This window comes from Syngnathus leptorhynchus, chromosome 21, assembly GCF_054491065.1.
Source record: "Syngnathus leptorhynchus isolate UIUO chromosome 21, UIUO_Slep, whole genome shotgun sequence".
NCBI lineage: Eukaryota > Metazoa > Chordata > Actinopteri > Syngnathiformes > Syngnathidae > Syngnathus > Syngnathus leptorhynchus.
The window spans coordinates 325,248-339,505 of NC_141215.1; the positions used below are offsets into that span (position 1 = coordinate 325,248).

The window sequence follows — 14,258 nt, forward strand, 5'->3', positions numbered from 1 at the left end:
GAGTTTGCTTTCTGTATCGTTCTCCTCGCGAGTAAACTTATCCTGGTTGTCTTCTCCTCTTCGTTCCAGCATGTGATTTAATGTCTGATCATACTTAGACCTGACAGCTACCAATCAGAATGTAATGGGGTCAGCTGGTCTGTACTATGGGGCTCATTGGTGCAGGGGAATAAATCTCACTTAGGGTGCATGATTACCCGGGTTTAACTCCCGGTCGAGCTCTTCTTTGAAACACTGTTGTCTATCATTATGTGGAGCGTTTGACAGACCAACGTTACACGGAATGTAACATGGTCTGCAAGCATTCATTGTGGCTCGTTGGTCTAGGTCTATGATTCTCGCTTAGGATGTGAGAGGTCCTTGGGTTCAACTCTCAGACGAGCCCGGCTTTGAAACATTGCTGTTGATCAAATAGCCCCATTTAGTCTTAGGCACAAGCCCGAATCCGTGCACGGTGGATGACGGCAGTAATATTTGGGAAGTGAAATGAAGTTTATAGGATTAGCAGACAGTGTGCAGTCATTATTTCAACAAAAGTAGGCAGGTGCGTAAATTTGGCACCCCAAGAGAAAAATGACATCAATTTAGTGGATCCTCCTTTTGCAGAAATAACAGCCTCTAGACCAGGGGTGGGCAAACGTTTTGACTTGCGGGCCCAATTGGCTTCTAAATTTTGACCCGGGGGCCGAACAAGGAGCAGAGGGATTAATATTAATCGGAATTCATTAATCACTGAAATGCAGTCCTCAGGTCCATGTCATATTCGCTACCAATCAGAAAGTAATAAAGTCTGCTAATTTAACACGGTTCTCGTTGGTCTCGGGAAATGATCTGCTTAAGGTGCGAGAGGTACCGGGTTCAACTCCCGCAGGATTCCTACTTTGAAACACGGCTGTCCCCCATTCTCTGCCTTTTGTGACAGGCCAATGTCACATGCGCATCATTTACAGGTTGCATTCGTGTGTCACGTGATGCAAATTTGGACACAGCGAAGGACTGCCAAATGGAATGTAAGAGTCAGCATGGTTCTATCAAAGGGAGTGAAAGAAAGCAGTTTTCATCCATCTATCCATTTTCTGAACCGCTTTGTCCCCACGGGGGTCACGGGCGTGGTGGAGCCTATCCCAGCCATCATCGGGCAGCAGGCGGGGGACACCCTGAACCGGTTGCCAGCCAATCGCAGGGCAGACAGAGACGAACAACCATCTGCACTTGCACTCACACCTAGGGGCAATTTGGAGCGCTCAATAGGCCTACCAAGCATGTTTTTTTGTATGTGGGAGGAAACTACAGTGCCCGGAGAAAACCCACGCAGGAACGGGGAGAACAAGCAAACTCCACACAGGGAGGGTCAGAGGTGGAATCGAACTCCTCCTAACTGTGAGACGGACGTGCTAACCAGTGCGCACCGAGCTACCCAAACCTCTAACATTTAGGTCAAAATATGTTTGAGTCTACGAACACGATGTCTTTGTGTGCCTTGGCATGTTGAGAAATTGACAATAAAGCGGACTTTGACTTTGACCGAAGGATACGGGAAACAGCACGGCCGTCTCGGCCTCCGTAATGAAATGACTGTCACTGGTTGCAGAGCTGGATGACTGTAACCTTAGTGCTGGATATCCTTGAGACACGAGGCTGCTGCTGCTGCTGATCTGACATAAAAAAAAAGAACACTTACCTTTCCAGGTCATATTGTCCAGTTTTCCCAGCCACAGACAGTGCCAGGATATTGTCAGACCATTCCATTACAGTATTACCCACCAAAACAGCATCCAAAACAGACACCTGCCTAATACTGCCAACACCAAAACCCCTGCATAAAATCAAAATCAGCTTTATTTGCTAAGTTTGTGCATGCCAAACGAGGAATTTGACTCCGGTTGATCTCAGTCTCTGTACTACAATCAAGTGACTAACAACATTCAGGTGACTTAACCACATTGAAGTGGCAAGAACAGGATATTTATTGCCCAGTGATGTCTCTGAGACTCTATGAGTGGTGTGAGTTCATCAGAGCGACAGCCTGGGGGAAGAAGCTGTCTCTGTGTCTGCTGGTTTTTGCGCACAGCGCTCTGTGACGCCTTCCAGAGGGGAGTAGTTCGAACAGACTCTGACCTGGGTGAGAAGGGTATGTAGAGATGTTACTTGCACGTTTCCTGGTCCTGGACAGGTACAAGTCTTGGATAGATGAGAGGTTGGTCCTGATGATCTTTTCCGCAGTCTTGATTGTCCATTGCAGTCTGTGCTTGTCTCGTTTGGTGGCCAATCCAAACCAGATGCTCCGGCTAAAATCTCCGTCAAACTGCCCGCGTCCGTGAAAACTGGACAGAAAGTGCCAGGAAAAAACTGTCCAATGTTCAATAGTTCTTCTCTGCTAAAATTGATCTGGGATGGGCTGCAGAAGACCCCAAAACACAAAAAAATAACACGAAGTAGGAGTGAGCGAGTCACAGAGGCGGCCATTTTATGATCTTATCATATCAACCAACGCAGCTATATAATAACTCTGCTACAAACACAGATTAACGCACATGGGTCAAAAACTGCTTAAATGCTATTTTGCACAAAGAAGTAAACTCCCCGTCGGGGAATCGACCCCCTGTCTTCCACGTGACAGGCAGAGATACCATCCACTATACTAACGAGGACTGTTTACTATTGAGGGGCCAGATGCTACTTGGCGGTTGTTGGGAATATCATTGGATTCCATGGGTTTAATGCAAGATGTTCGCTGTATGGCAGTTTGACCTTGTGTCCCGGGAATTTCCAACCGTTATAGAATGTTAAGCAAGAACATCTGGGTTTGCCCGTTCTTGGTACAGGATGTATATGTTTGGAGCCATAAATCGTTAAGCAAGAACATCGGGGTTTGCTCGTTCCTGGTACAGGACGTATATGTTTGGAGCCATGAGTCGTTAAGCAATAACATCTGGGTTTTCTGCATTTTTGTGCTCAACTGACTGCTGTGAACCAATGAGAAGCTATACATTTGAGTAACCCCCACCCATTGTATTTACTCAATAAAAAGTGGCCAGCCTGTAGAAGGGCACTTGCTGTTGTTTGATCACCGTCCTTTTGAAAAAAAGTTGTAGCCATTGAAGACAACTCTCTGCCTCTGTGAAATTCTTTGTGAATGTTGAAAACCCAACAGCGGGAGAAAGGAAAGGGGAGGGGGGGGGGGGGGGAGGAGAACACTCACAGAACACATCCGCTCATAACTATTATGTGGATTTTAACCGTCTGTAAGGGTTTCTAAAGCAATTCTGAAATGGGGTAATCTGCTGGTCCGGTTCGTATATGCCTGCCTTCAAGTTTAGGGAGCACTACCATTAGGGGGAGCATTAGAGATTAGGGTTAAATATGAGGGGGTTACGGTTAGCAGGTTACGGGTTAATTATTAGGGTTTGGGTATTGTTACGGTTTTAGGCTTAGTGTTAGGGCTTGAAGTTAGGGAAGTGGGAGCCTTACAACCAGATTCAATTTATTCCATTCATCACTGACATTCAGTCTTCAGGTCCATGTCACATGGGCTACCAATCGGAATGTAACGGGGTCAGCTGGTCTCCGATGGGGCTCATTGGTGCAGGGGAATTATTCTTCCTTAGGGTGCATGATTACCTGGGTTTGCTGTTGATCAACTAGCCCCATTTAATCTGAGGCGCGTGTCACATGGGCTATCAATTGCAACGAAATGACTTGATTTAATTGACCTTGGGTCTCTTTTGTCTGTTGTTTTGATTCTCATCATACATAAAACATCACTTGAATCTGTCATGTGTTATCATTGCGCCACTCGCCCTACAAGACTTTATCGACTGTAATCTTGGGTCATTGTCCAAAGGAAGGCTGTTTTGCAACAGTGACCAGCAGACAAATGAGATTGATTGATTGATTGATTGATTGATTGATTGATTGATTGATTGATTGATTGATTGATCGATTGGTTGATTGATTGATTGATTGATTGATTGAAACTTTATTGATCCCCGTGGGTGGGGATATTCAGGCCCCAGCAGTATTCTTACCACAGACCGGGTATATAAAAGACACAGATGACATGAGCGCAACTCAATAGGCGATACGGCTGCCACACAACAGCGCCACAAACAAGGCAACAAGGTAATTTGATCATGCCAAAACCTCGATTGGAATCGAATACAATGCAGTGCTAAGCACCATTGGATCATGGCCTGTATGCAGTAGCATGAACTATGTTGTGCATAGACAGACAAGCACAGACTGCAACGGACAATCAGGACTGCAGAAAAGATCATTGGAATCCACCTCCCATCTATACAAGACTTGTACCTGTCCAGGACCAGGAAATGTGCAAGAGACATCTCTACAGACCCTTCTCACCCAGGTTACAGTCTGTTTGAACTACTCCCCTCCGGACGGCGTTATAGAGCTATGTACGCTAAAACCAGCAGACACAGAGACAGCTTCTTCCCCCAGGCTGTTGCTCTGATGAACTCACACAACTCTTAGAGTCTCAGAGTCATTGCTGTACAATAACATCCTGCTCTCCACACCTTTTTGGATTGTCTACACTGTTTGTACTATGTGTCTTCTCTGCATCTATTGCAGCCTGGTCATCCTGGAAGAGGGATCCTCCCATCTGTGGTCTCTTCTCAAAGTTTCTCATTTCCCCTAGTCGGAGTTTTGAGTTTTTCCTTGCCCTCATGGGATGGCTGAGAATATTTGTCATTTTCACATGTCCTGAGTGTTGTTAATCACCTAAATGTTGAACAGAGGCTGTGATGTACAGAAGACAAATTCCTTGTTTGGCACGCTCACACATGCTAAATAAAATTTCTTGAGTCTTGAGCATTGGCCATGGTCGTATAGTGGTTAGTACTCTGTGTTGTGGCCGCAGCAACCCCGGTTCAAATCTGGGTCATGGCATAATAAAATTATTTTGTTATCTTTGTCCCTTGCTCACTATTGCTAAACAGCCATATTTTGGACATTGACGATCTTCCACGCAAGTTTACGGTTGGTAGCCGTAACTTGTAGGGCGAGTGGCGCAATCATGGCAGATTCAAATGTCACCCATTTTTTTTTTTTCAATTTTGCGAAAGTGTTACCCACAAGCTTACAAACCCCATTTTCCCGTGGGGCGAGTTGACCATTGGATAACGCATATGTCTACAAATCAGAATATTCCAGGACTCCTGGCTAGCTCATATGCCATTTTGTGGTCAACATTAGCTATGTGTACTTTATGTGAACTTTTGGGTTGAAGTAACTCACAGACATTGTCAAGAAAAAAGTCTCTCCAATTTTGTCTCATCTCAAGGCTTTGGGATCATCGGATTTGCGAAGTTATTGGATAGTTCCACCAACATTTTAACATCAACATTCTTTCATGGTCTGCCTGGGTGCCCTGGCTGAAGATCCTTGAGAAAAGACATTAAACATGCAACTGCATATTGGCCATAATATAGCATTGAGGCTGCTGTAACCCCGGTTTGAATCTGGTTAATAGCAGAATAAACCTGCTGCAGAGTTGTGTTTTATTCACCCTGAACAGTCTACGTTGGACCATGACAAATGTACATACAAACAAGCTTACAGACAATGACAACTTCCTCGTTCCTTGCCCTGAAGGGACAGCTAAAACGATTCCTAACACTTACTAATCAAGTCCTAACCAACTTCTATCCAAATCCTAACCAGCCTCCGCAGGTCTTAATCAGGGTGGGCGGGGGCAAAGGAACCAATTAGATGGCCCAAATCCATGCACGGTGGATGACGGCAGTGATAAACACAGTGATATTTGAGAAGTGAAGTGAGGTTTATAGGATTTGCAGACAGTGTGCAATCATTATTTCAATAAAAGTAGGCAGGTGCATACATTTGAGCAACCCAACAGTAAAATGACATCAATATTTAGTAGATCCATCTTTTGCAGAAATAACAGCCTCCAGACCAGTGGTTCTTAACCTGGGTTCGGTCGAACCCTAAGGTTTCAGTGAGTCAGTCTCAGGGGTTCGGCAAAGCCTCCACTGCGGAGGTCCGAACACACCTGATTTATAAATTTGCATATCTGAAATGGTCTCGCAAAGGCAACAGCAGAAGTCACACTGATTTGCTGGTATGTCATTTGTTGTGAATTCATGCATTGTGTTGGTTTTATTCTTTGAACAAGGTGATGTTCATGCACGGCTCATTTTGTGCGCCAGTAAAAAACGTCTATGTCTTGAATAAGAAAAAAATAAAGTTTTTTCTCTAAAGAGGGGTTCGGTGATATGATATATTTAACTGAAATTGTTGATCCGAACAGCCAATGATTTATAAAGGAAAATCTTGAAATTAATTTGGGGTGCCCAAACCTTTGCATACAACTGTATATGACCAAAGATTTGAGGTCCAACCGAGACATGAACTGAGATCACTGGATTCATAATCCAGAGCGCTCATGGAGCGTAGGGAAGTGTAGGGAAGCATACGATTTCATACGGAAGCACACAAGCTGCTACCATTTCGCGAATTTTTCCCAGCTAAATGACAAAATATTTGAGGTCCCACCGAGACTTGAACGCGGATCGCTGGATTAAGAGTCCAGAGTGCTCACCATTACACCATGAAACCCTAGCAATGACTGAAAAAGGAGCATAATTTTTCTGAGCACAATGCACTAACTAAGGCGCTCATTTTACTAAATTGGGCTTACACACTCAATTTATGTTCCAGGTAAATTACTACAAATTGGAAGTTCCACCAAGACTTGAACTTGTATTGCTAGATTCAGAGTGCTCACAATCACACCATGCAAACATTATACGGTATTCCAGAAGAGCATTAGCTTTAGAATCATCCAAGATCTAACTGGTGCCAACTGGTGGACTGGTAACTTCCACGAGTTGACATTGCAACCCAGACAACATGTGATTACTTTATCAAATATAAGCAAGGTATAGGGATATGTTTTCAAAGGGTGGCAGACTGTATTGAAAATGTTTCTTTGATAAATGTCAAATAACAGTTCCACTGAGAATTGAACTCAAATCACTGGATTGAAAGTCCAGAGTGCTAAGCATTACACCATGAAAAACTCAGCCCTAATCACTGGGAGGCATATGGTTTCATGGGGCAGTACAGGAGCAAATTTTTCCCATATACATGTATACGACCAAATATTTGAGGTCCCACTGAAATTTAAAACTCCGATGACTGGATTCAGAGGCCAGAGTGTTAACCATTACGCACGGGCGCACGCACACACAAACACACTCAATACCCAACGCAGCTATATAATGTGGACATTATTCTCCAAATCTATATGGAAATTATAATGAATACATCAAAATTGGTCCTCCCCCATCAGAGCACAAAGAGATTTGGACAGTCGTTTATTCCAGCCGCACTCCGACTCTACAACCAGGCCCGCAGGCACGGGGAGACCTGGAGCTAGAGCTGATAGGTTAACTGACTTGGGACTTTTTATCTGCGCATGATGCTCTTTAGCAAACCACCAGCTTGCACTGCATATTTATTGGAGCAGTGTGTTTATATTTATTGCATTGTGAACTCTGTTTTTCTGTTTGTCTTCCTCTCTTTAAACGTCATGAGCTGTTTGACAACTGATTTTCCCCAGAGGGGACAATAAAGGTTTCAATCAATCAAAATGAAACAAACTATGGCGAAAGGATAGCAAAGAATGAGAATATCATCAGAATGCCAAGATGAACAATAAAACCAACTCGAAATAAGTGTCACGGGCATGAAACGGTGTTAACGTTCATAAGGGGTGACCATGAACCAACTTAACTCCTGTTCCCCAATTTAGGCTACATTTTTAACACAAAGAAACAGACTACGCGTCGGGGAATTGAACCTCGACCGAGGCCGTGAACAGTTTAGCTAAAACAGCCTGTTGCATTTTGTTAAAGATGTCTGTCATTGAGCAAAGAAAACAAAGACGTGGAGTAACAGTTGTTTTTTTATTTGCAAGATGTTGGTTTGTTTAATGTCGGTCAGTGAACAAGGCACTTCAGCAGATGAAACAACAATGTACTCTCCAGATCGGAAGGCTTTATACTGACCAAAAGCAAGAACTAGGAAGGGAATGGGCCGGAAGGAAAAACATGTCCTTATAAGATAGACATATGTTCTGTTATCACTTTAATGTCCTGTTATCTACTGAATGTTTTGTTACTATGTGTCATGGAACTTAACTGAGCTCTGTGCTCTCTGCCTATGTGTAAGTGAAAGTCACAAAACTTTGTGTGCTGTTCTGTGCTCTGATTGAGCAACTATGTTTGGATAGATTATTTACACATTGATTTATATAATGAAGTTTGGATAAATTAATAAGAGTATGTACACATTGCTGTGGCTCCCCCTTCAGGCCCTAAACTGATCTCCATTCAATTCCATCCATTATTTGTGATGCGGGGGGTTGCGGGCGTGCTGGAGCCTAGCTCAGCAGTCATCGGGCAGTAGGAACGTAACTGGTTGGCAGCCAATCGCAGGGCACACGGAGACGAACAACCATTCAAACTTGCACTCACACCTATGGGCAATTTGGATTACTCAATCGGCTGACCAAGCATGTTTTTTTGATGTGGGAGGAAAACCCACGCAGGCACGGGGAGAAAATGCAAACTCCACACAAGGAGCACCAGATCACAAGTCAAAAGTCCTTTTATTATACAAATGGACTTGCTTTTTAATATTTCTTTCTTTTTTTTAATTCAATGTTTTACCAGGTAAGCCAATTGAGAAAGGTTTCTCATTTACAATGGCGATCTGGAGGCAAGGTGTGTGAAGTGTCTTGCCCAAGGACACAACGACATGTGACTGTGACAGAGCCGGGATGGAACCGCCAACCCAGCCACAGCCGCCTTTCATGTCAAACCGTATGCTTTGCGTGTTAGGGTGGGGATTTGGGGAGGTTTCACCGAACGTGAATGAATGTGGGAGTAGTCGTAAAGATCTAAAATAGCGATGGTTTGGGTGTGCTTGGTGCCCATAGCACTCACGTTTGGGCCAGCAGGTAAGGTGCACCACTGCAGCAGATGTTTCCATGGTGTAGTGGTTATCACGTTCACCTAACACACAAAACGTCCCCAATTTGAGACAGCTTCTAATCTTCATTGTTATTGATGGTTCCTTTGCAAAGTGCCTGACACATTAAAATGAGTTCGCATTGCAACTACGGTGTGGTACCTAATTTGAGACTGGGTGAAAACTGCTATCTTTCACTCACTTTTGCATTCCCTTTGGTAGTCCTTCGCTGTGTCCAAATTTGCATCACGTGACACACGAATGGAGCCTGTGAATGATGATGACACAGCACATGTGACATCAGCCTGTTAAAAATGCCAGAGAATGGGAGATAGCTGTGTTTCAAAGTAGGGCTCGTCCGGGAGTGGAACCCGGGACCTCTCGCACCCTAAGCAAGAATCATTCTCCTAGACCAGGGGTGTCAAACTCAAATTAACAGTGGGCCAGAATTTTAAATTGAACAAAGCCGCGGGCCAAGGTTGAACAAATGAACCTTTTAATATGGAATCAAACAAGTTTTGATTTTACAATGAATATTGAACAATCAAGGCTTATATAATTTAAAAGTGCAGGCGTGCAAAATCAAGTTGATAATAACACTAAGAATACTAATACTAACAATAATAGTAATAATAGTAATAATAATAATGATAATAACAAAACATATCAATGGCATAATAAATACAATTTAAATAAAAATTGAATGCCTCCTTTTTGTTTGCAGCCTTCTGAGGTAAATGTCAAAATTAGCTTCTTCAAGTTGATAATAACACTAATAATACCAATAATAACAATAATAGTCATAATAGTAATAATAATAAGAATAATGATAACTATAATAATAAAAAAACATATCAATGGCATATTAAATAAAATTTTAATAAAAATTGAATGCCTCCTTTCTGTTTGCAGCCTTCTGAGGTAAATGTCAAAATTAGCTTCTTACACAGGCTAATACATTTGAAAATAAAATAACATAACAACTATGAATAAATAAACCATTCAGGCCTTGGAGTAGCAAGAAAAAGTGCATAGAAAATTCCAGAAAAGACTTAAACTGGCGGTGATTGAGATCTTTGTGTTACTGTGGACATAACATCCTCCATCTTCAGCGCTTTACCACACAGGGATTCTTGATGTAAGATGCAGTGATAAACAGATAATTCACCTGCACAGTTCTCTTCGCGCATCTTTTCACAGATCCTGCCCACCAGTCCATTCCTTTTACCACTCATGGTTGGCGCACCATCAGTGGTTAATCCCACAAGTTTATTCCACGGAAGGTTTATTTCAGTTACACATTTTCAAACCTCCTCAAAGATTTCTTTCCCTGTGGTTGTGCCATGCATTGGTTTAAATCCCAAAAGCTCCTCCGTAACATACCGATTTGTGTCCACGCGGCGGACAAAGACAGTCAGCTGCGCAGTATCAGACGCGTCAGTGCTCTCATCCACAACAAGGGAAAACGAAACAAAATATTTTCCCTTCTCCATCAACTGGACATGCAGATTGGTGGCAAGCTCGCATGTGCGGTCAGCTATTGTTTTTCTGCTCAGGCTTACGTTTGCAAAGGCTTGGTTTTTCTCGGGGCACACTTGGTCACAAACCTTCATCATGCACTTTTTTACAAACTCTCCCTCATTAAAGGGCCGGGCTGATTTGGCGATTTCTTGTGCCACGATATAACTTGCCTATACAGCAGCCTCACTTTGTGTTGTGGCTTTTGTGAACATTTTCTGTTGTGAAATCAAACCTCTTTTCAGCTCCTTAACTTTCTGGCTCCTTTAAGCCGTGTCCAGGTCCTTATATTTGTCCTGGTGTTTGGTTTCATAGTGTCGTCTAATATTGTGCTCCTTAGTTACTGACACGTTGACTCCACAAACAAGACAAACAGGTCTGTCTTGTATACATATAAACAGATATTCTGTCTCCCACCTGTCCAGAAAAGTTCTATTTTCTGCCTTTCTTTTCGCCATTTGTTGGTAGGCTAACACAGTGACAGCTGTCGTTTGAGGTCGCAGTGTGGGGGAGAGGCACGGGGATGCGGGGTGTGCACATAGACTGTATATAAGAAATGGATGTAACATCCGTGACGTCACCCATTAGTTTGTGGACGGCTGCTCGGAAGCCAATAGTATCGAATCTAGGCAGCGCCATCTTGAAAATTTCAGGTGCATTCTGGGAAAAAATGAACACGGATTCTAATTATATGGGCATGAGGCGGAGTCATGAACGGACGTATGGGCGCCAAAGCAACAGCAGACCATTATGGAATTTGTAGTACAAGCGATGAATGCGGTGTTACAGCGCTGCCGCCGTATAATACCGGCGGGCCAGCTCTAATGTTAATTTGAAATTGCCTCGCGGGCCAAATATAATTACACTGCGGGCCAAATTTGGCCCGCGGGCCAGGGTTTGACACCTATGGTGTAAACAATGCCGCGTACGCGCGCCGTCGGACTCGTGATTTGCATGTCTAATTATTCCACAGACCCATATAACGATATACAAAGTATATTTCAAATAACTATCATATAGCAACAATATTACCAAACCATCTGTCACTCCAAATCATAAAATCCATCGATCATTGATCGTGTAAACAATGCCGCGTACGCGCGCCGTCGGACTCGTGATTTGCATGTCTAATTATTCCACAGACTCATATAACGATATATAAAGTATATTTCAAATAACTATCATATAGCAACAATATTACCAAACAATCTGTCACTCCAAATCATAAAATACATCGATCATCGATCGTGTAAACAATGCCGCGTACGCGCGCCGTCGGACTCGTGATTTGCATGTCTGGCGTGATGTGTGCTCGCATGCTGTCCATCACAAGCAGAGCTTGCATCCTAAATTGCATTGCTGCCCCTACTGTTTTTTTTGTTTTTGTTTTTTTGTTTTTTTACATCACCACACTAAATTCTCTTCACCAGACCTGTGCTTTTTAAAAACTCAAAAAAACAGCGCTTTCCCCTCCCAGTTGTTGCGTCACGGCCAATGGTGAAATTTAAATCACCCTCGTTCAGTTTAGTTTGAAAATAACTATTTCTTTTTCAGTTTTTTTTTTTTTGTTTATTTGTTTCATGAACTTGAATATTGTGCTTTAAAGTGTGAATTGCTTTATTCGTTTTTCAGTGTATTAAAAATAATATGTGAGGCGATCAACTGTACTAGTAAGTAATGTGTTAATGATCAAGTACATTTTTTGAAAAAAAACATATAAGTCTCGCCTGAGTATAAGTCGACCCCCCCACCCAAACTATGAAAAAAACCGCGACTTACAGTCCGAAAATTACGGTGCTTGAAAACGTCAGGAACCAAAAGGACATGACGACGACGACACGACAACAGACGACAACAATGAGCCGACGGGGAGTGAGGAGCAGACAGGATTTATATACACTACAGGTAACAAGAGGCAGGTGAGAACAATCAAACCAATCATGGGCACACAGGAGGGGAGGGGCGAGCACACGGACAGAAACCAAGACAACTGACGCATAGTGGAAGGGCTGGGGACGAGACGTGACACTTTTAGTGTCTTAAAAGACAATGATGGTATTTATTTACATATTGAAACACAATATTCCACCTCCTTCAATGTTACACGTGAATGCACATACAGAGAGTAATTTTATTCATTTTGATCAGGCTACATGAAGCAAAATATAAAGGTGAATGTAATTCTCATTAATGGAATGAATGACTCCTTTTGACCAGCAGGAGGGTTTATGTGCCCCCCTCAAGAAATAAACCTATTTGCAAACCGTTTGGTGGGAAAGCCTCAAGCCCCTATTACACCTCCCTATTCCAAAAATCAATTTCATATGTGGTCTCCAGAGAGGGGACGTATCAGATATGAAACTGATAAGAACAGATACTACACTTGATCTTAGCCAAAAGGCCGAGAAGCGATAAGCAAAAATGGGTCTGAGGCAACGACTTCAATCAAGAGACTACCAATTCAAGTTAACGGCCGACCTCGGATGTGTCATCGCGAAGCTACTAAGTTAAAACAGTCGAAGTAAAGTACCCAGTTTTTCACTGGCAGGCCAAAGTATGTTTTACTTTTACTTTTGTATTTGATGTGTATGTTTTGTAATTCTACGTACAGCGGAGCCTCGGTTTTCGAACACAATCCGTTCCAGAAGGCTGTTCAAGAAGTGAATCATTCGATTTCCGAAACCTTTGTGCGCAGAGAGCTTAATTTGGTCGAATACGGAATTGTTCGAGAACCGGGACGTTCGAAAAAAATAAATAAATAATATATATATATATATATATATATATATATATATATATATATATATATATACATATATATATATATATATATATATATATATATATATATATACACACACACACAGTATATATATATGTAGCAGTAGAGTGGGTCGTCTAGTAACCGGAGGGTTGGGGATATATATATATATATATATATTATATACAGTAATTAATATATATATATATATGTCACGTATTTCTATGATATGGCCTTTAATTAACCTGTAGTAGCAGATTCGGCTGGAGTTTGTTTTTGCTCCCTCTCCCCCGTGGATTTCTCACAGTAGGATCCAAGGATTCTCTTAGCTCAAGAACGAACCTAGCCGTTTCCTGCTCATAGCCCAGGGTATGGACTGGATTGGCAGTTGCAGCGAGGTTGCCCCGAACAAGCCTGTTTCAGAGAAACCTTTCGGTAGACCTAGCCATTTCTGAATGTAGGTGTTTGCTTCGTCTGTCCAGGCCGTTCGCTGTTGATATTACTCATCTTCAGTGGCCACATGGCCCTTTGGTACAATGTGAAGTTGTAGCACCACAATTTTTGCTTTCCGGGTAGTTGGCTCTTGTGGATGATCGCCAGGCCTTCTGCGAGTTATTTCTTCTTTGTTACATTATAAACAAGGCGCTGTAGGACAGCACTAACCTGGTTGCTGGTGGGGAAACGAGCATTGTATTCTCCGATTCCAAAGTTTTAATATAATTGTCAAGAAAATTCCATATAGTAGCCCAGCAATCAGGTATTGTGGCCGAGCGGTCTGAGGTGCTGAATCCAAAGCTCCAGTCTCTAATGAGGTGTGGGTTTCAAATCCCACCACAGCCACTTCTGCATCAATTCAGGTCTGGTCTCCTTGCCCAACTCCTGTCAGTGCACCTGTAAAGTATCAAGACCCTTCAAAGGTCTTTGCAAAATATTAATCTTTGCCTTTTATTCTAACCTGGAGTAC

The 14,258-nt window shown here is 42.7% G+C and overlaps 1 non-coding gene and 1 pseudogene across 1 annotated transcript; both read right to left on the reverse strand.

The window, feature by feature from the left end:
- Positions 1 to 6,525: 6,525 nt before the first annotated feature.
- Positions 6,526 to 6,597, reverse strand: trnak-cuu (transfer RNA lysine (anticodon CUU)). The gene has a single exon. It is a non-coding gene; the product is annotated as a tRNA-Lys (tRNA).
- A 6,176-nt stretch (positions 6,598 to 12,773) lies between these two features.
- LOC147039904 (U2 spliceosomal RNA) lies at positions 12,774 to 12,946 on the reverse strand (annotated as a pseudogene).
- Positions 12,947 to 14,258: the final 1,312 nt, after the last annotated feature.